The 5,491-nt window shown below is 36.4% G+C and overlaps 1 pseudogene; it reads right to left on the reverse strand.

The window, feature by feature from the left end:
* Positions 1–819: 819 nt before the first annotated feature.
* LOC125678923 (uncharacterized) lies at positions 820–5,075 on the reverse strand (annotated as a pseudogene).
* Between the last annotated feature and the right edge of the window lie 416 nt (positions 5,076–5,491).

Genomic DNA, 5,491 nt, shown 5'->3' on the forward strand with positions numbered 1-5,491 from the left:
CTCAGTATTTTGCCATTTTGCTCCGCGTTTCTGGCGAGTAACTGCCGTATTCTCCGCGTTTTCGTTTTCGTGTAGGAATATCATAATTTTTTTTCAATTTCCTTGTCACCAAGTTGAAGTTGTAATCTGCGCCTCTGTTTTTTCTTCAATTTGGATTGGGTTTGGCAAAAGTGGGGAATTTGGGGTTTCAGTTTTTCATCCAGTTTAAAATAGACATGTTAACTTTCCAAAGGCTACCTTGAAAATGGAATTCATTAAATGACCACACAAAACGTAAGTTTCTTGTGAATTTTACTCAACAGTTGATACCACTTGTCGCAGTCTGAGGGTCATTTCAGCGAAACAGTGGACATGTTACCGAGACTGAGCCCGCGAAATTTAAAAAGTAGATAATCCTATAGCAGGAAAATAAAACCATCGCGATTGATACCTTTGTAACAAATCATGACATTTTAACAAAACTGGAATTAAACCAACTTACACTACATAAAAACCAATACCTGGACGAAATCCTTTAGACATATGTGATGAGCTACCAGAAAACCAGGCTTATTGATTTTTTTCAACAAAATGAGATATTAACATTTTTGCATAGGTAGGATATCAATAAATAAAAATGGGAAATATTTCAGTGTAACTTATGACGCCGCAAAGTTGACACCTTCCTTGCAAATATTGCATCATTTTTAATTTTAAGACAAATTAAAATAAATGTATTGATAAACGCACAATAAGGGATCAGAAAATATTTAACTCTGCAATAAATGCATTACAATTATAAAAACAAATACCAATAACTGGGTATTAATTTCAGATTTATGCAACCTAAATAATCTCACATTAATTTTGGGAGCAAAGTGCAGAAAGGTCATGACAGCTTTAGAATTTCTCACGTTAAATACATGAATACTATAAATGCTATAAAGTATAATAAGAGTATCGTAGTTATCACCTATATACATGCATGTATAGATTGAAATCCATGCATAGTTATTCAGTGAAACACCAATAATTAACACTCGGGTGAGGTTAACTTCACTGGACACTTTTTTTCCCCCGATTCTATTTTGATGCATGGTTTTGGACAGGACTGTAGACTGTCTGAATTATCCTTACAGTGGGGCCTAATCTTCTGGTACAGGTACCACTGTATAGCTGCATCAAGGCCTTTTGGTGTAAGTACTGGCGGCGTGGTGGTGTTGTCTAAGAACAGCTGATTTCTCTTCATGATGCTAACAAGTTTTTCCTCAGAACTGTTGTATTCCTTCACAGAGATAATTCCTGGCTTGCTTGCAGGTATTTGGAAATGGTGGTACTTTGAAATGGCTTGTAATTTTGTTTTAAAAAGTTATCAAGATAAACTGACCAATTATAAAATATCACAGGTCTCTCCTGGTCTTGTATCAGCTGGGGAATGTTGTGACCATTCCGAGATGATATGCTCACAGATGATGCCACGTCATTAAGAGTCTCTGCTGTGAATGTCTCCATTTCATTTTCCAGAGGCCGAAATGCCAATCTGGGCTAAATTTGGTGTGTCCTGCTTCCATCAAAGAGAATTCTATGTTGTGATGACATCCTGTCATGACTCTCCACATACCATATCTATAAGTCACATTAACAAAGACTTGATTACCATAAAATACAAACTTCACAATCATTTTATGATACTGACTTTGGGATTTTGCAGAAATAACAAATACATTTGACATGCATCCTGCTAATTCACATCAAGTGAAATAAATCTGTAAATGTAATACCTGATCATTGTGTTGCTTTTGTTCTTGCCCTGCACAGTTGTCCATTTGTAAAATAACATTCTTTTCGCCATATCCCTAGTAGGTAAAGACATGGTGTAGAAGACTGACTACAGCATTAGCTCCTTTTCCTACATCCTCAGCTTCATCAACCAGATAAAATCTCTGAACACCTGCAAGAATTTTCAATATATTTCTCTTTGAATGTGATTTTTTTTTTTTACAGAATTTGCAATAATATATATAAAATGGACTCCACATTATTGCAGTCTAATTAACATTTTTAATCACATTAACATGATTAATTTGAATTAATACCTGCTCCTTCCGCACACACACCAAATGCCTGACACTTCCTTGGAGTTTTGAAGAAAAGAGACCCTGCATCTTAAGCATGGTGTGGGTAATGGACTTGTTGGGCATAATCAAAACTGTAAGTCAGGGTACCATCAACTGTACACATACATACATGTACACAAATTAACAAGTTTCGAAACGCTATTGAGTTTTTATGAAGAAAATCAATGAAATGTTTGTTGATGAAAATACATCCAAGAATACTGGAGAGAAAATTGGTACTGATTTGAAATTATTTTGGCTGAATTTGTTTGATTGAAGTTGAGGTACATGTGTAATATATATGTAGTAATGTAAACCAATTTTAAACGTATATTATATGTACCTTGTTCAATACGATCCAGGCTATAATTCCGAAACAACTCCTTAGACTCAATGCACTTCTCCCTGTAGTATTCTATCTGCTCATTTGCCTTATCGAGGTGGCAAGTGTACTCATCAAGCAAGATTTTCTTTTCCTCCTCAGACAGATTTCCAGCATTGCTGATGTTATGTACATATCTTTGGCATTTGGTACAAAGATCAGTGGCCGGTTTCATGACTAGGATGTGTGGGGTTTGATCTAACAAGATTTTCTTAAATTCTGATAAACATTAGTTTCCTGCAAAAAAATGATAGAAACTCATTAATTAGAAAGAATTACTTATCACTTAATGCTTATCAATAGCATGTCTCCATGATTATTATCATTTGAAAAGTGCATGATAGCCAATATCAAAAATATAATATGGGAACATACATTCTGAGACTACCAAATATGTTTGATTTCCCATCAACACATGCATGCATTTGTTGATGTACATGTAAGAGGTACTGGTCTTCATTTTGAATAAATTCACATTCACATTTTGTGTAATACAGATATTTATAGTAAGCTTCTTTTTACATGTGCATGTATTGCATTTAGGAAAACTCACACACACGTGTGTGTGTGAGCGTGTGCATATTTATGTGTACATGTATGTATGTGAACAATGAATACAAATACATAAAACTAAATACACCATGCAATTGTAAGTGTACCTGTAATTCTGCGAAATCGCTGCCTGATTATAGAGTTCCCATATGTTATCTTTGGTCTTGTCAGAGGGAAGCAGTAAAACAACTTTGTTTTCCTGGGTGGAGTAGTTGGGTTGTCTGCCAGGCAGGGGAAGTCCATTCTTCACTGTGTATTCTTCGAGGAAATGACACACACGCTTCACATCTGTCACACTTAGTGCATGTTTTAGAAATTTTCCTGAGTTTTCATGGACCCTGGGTTTGAGACCATCCTCATTAATAAATGCAGCCATATTGCTAAGTTTGAACTTCCCTATGCCATGAGAAAATATGCATGTGTCTCTACAAACCTGCAGCCCTGCAAATTAATATTTCTGCGCTACTCTTTCCCTCTCATTTGTTTTCTGCTTCTTGTGCTCATTGACTTTGGCCAATGTGTTGGATTTTCTGTGGACAGCCAACTGAACTTTAACAGTTAAATCCAACTCTTCACTAGACATCTCCTGAAATTGTTGTCTGTACTCCAACATATGAGATAAGTCTAACATTGAACTGCACGGAGAGCCATAAGTTTACTGCAGCCACAAGTTTTTGTTTTAAATCCATCAACACAACTGGCTTCATTTAAGTCAACAGCTCTGTGTTCTAGTTCTACTACACTATTTTCATTGTCATCCTCATTGTTACACTCTAAAACATTCACCATACCGCTTTCATCTTCCTCGTCCTTGGGCGCTGCCAGTGGGATATGCTGTGTTTGGTTAGCAAAGTACAAACCGTTAACGCACGAAATTTCCTCAATAGAGTGTTCATCTTGGTCACATAGTATTTCATCCGGCACTTCACGAACACTGCTTGACTGGCTCGTGGAAAATTTAATGCATATAAACTACTTTTTTCAACAAATACATCTAAAGTTTTGGTACGTTTGCAATTATTCAATTCGTTCCCGACTTGTTTACATTCGTTACTACAATCGTTTTCATGCTATCGACAACTTCGAGCCCGACACAAACAAGATATGAAATTAATTCTAAATATACATGTATGTACGTTTATTTTACATTCACATAATGTTTTAGTTGTGTAAATAAAATAAACGACAGAATACATGTAGATGCCATGTCTAAATTTCTCGGAACATGAAAGCTACATGTAGCTTGTGATAAGCGTCCGTTTAACGGCCTATAGGGCCTACTGATCTATGCAGTTTAATAGGTCTATGTTTTTTTCTTTTCTTTCTTATTTCTTTTGAATTTCATCAATATTTATTTGAGATTTTTTTTTAAAGATTATGCATTAGGAAAATAATTCAAAAGGGCAATCCTATCGTTTTATTACCAAACAAATCGGAGAACAGTGTCAACATGATCAACAGCGTGATAAAAAAAAAAATAACGTGATGTTTTACAATTCTTTTAACGTCGTTTTCTCAATTATGACGTAAAACTCAACAAGCCTGGTTTTGTAGTGGCGGCTCACATATATGAAAATGTTTCCGTAAAAGCTTTCAACAGCATATCAAAATCACAGGATCGAGCCAAAATAAAATACACCCCTTTTCAGACGATTGAATTTCGCTGGAAAACACTACTTTGCATAACAGGCCGGTGGCGCTGTGTACTTTCTGTTCGTAACAGCCATGGCGCGAGTAGACGAGACAGTAGACAACAAAAGAGCTCAAAACGATACTTAACACACAGCGAATGATGAAAATAGAAAAGTTCTTATGAAGATACATAACATAGAATAGAAATCTCATCCGTTTACTTGGACAATTGTTTACTCGACCGATCGTACGAAGTATTTATAGAAAAAATGGGGAACATGTCAGAACACAATATGACACGTAAAACAGCTGATCATCATCAACAACAATACAAATGCAATAGTGGTTGGCTCTACAATATGTACCGTAAGGGTATGTACATATCGCCGTCGACTCACTTTTGCTACAGTCATAGGTCAACATTTGTTGCAAATTACCTGAAGCTGGGCTCGACACGATTGATTGATTGATGTTTTCCGCCACACTCAACAATTTTTCAGTTATCTGGTGGCACCAAGTTTTTATTGGTGAAAGAGAGAACCTAGATACAATGTACCTGGGAAGAGACCATCAACCTTCCTAAAGTAAACTGGGGAAACTTTCTCACTTACCGGCTCGAGCAAGATTCGAACCCGCGCTGACAGAGGTGAGAGGCCGTGTGATTTTGAGCCCGATGCTCTAACCACTTGGCCACGGAGGCCCCTGGACACGATTGAAAAGTTCTCAAATGACGTAAAACAAACAAACATGTAACGATGCTTTACAGCTGTACACTACACCTACTGAATTAGATTTTTAGGTCACCGGAGTAAATTCAGGTGACCTATTG

Source organism: Ostrea edulis, chromosome 1, assembly GCF_947568905.1.
Source record: "Ostrea edulis chromosome 1, xbOstEdul1.1, whole genome shotgun sequence".
In the NCBI taxonomy this organism is placed as follows: domain Eukaryota; kingdom Metazoa; phylum Mollusca; class Bivalvia; order Ostreida; family Ostreidae; genus Ostrea; species Ostrea edulis.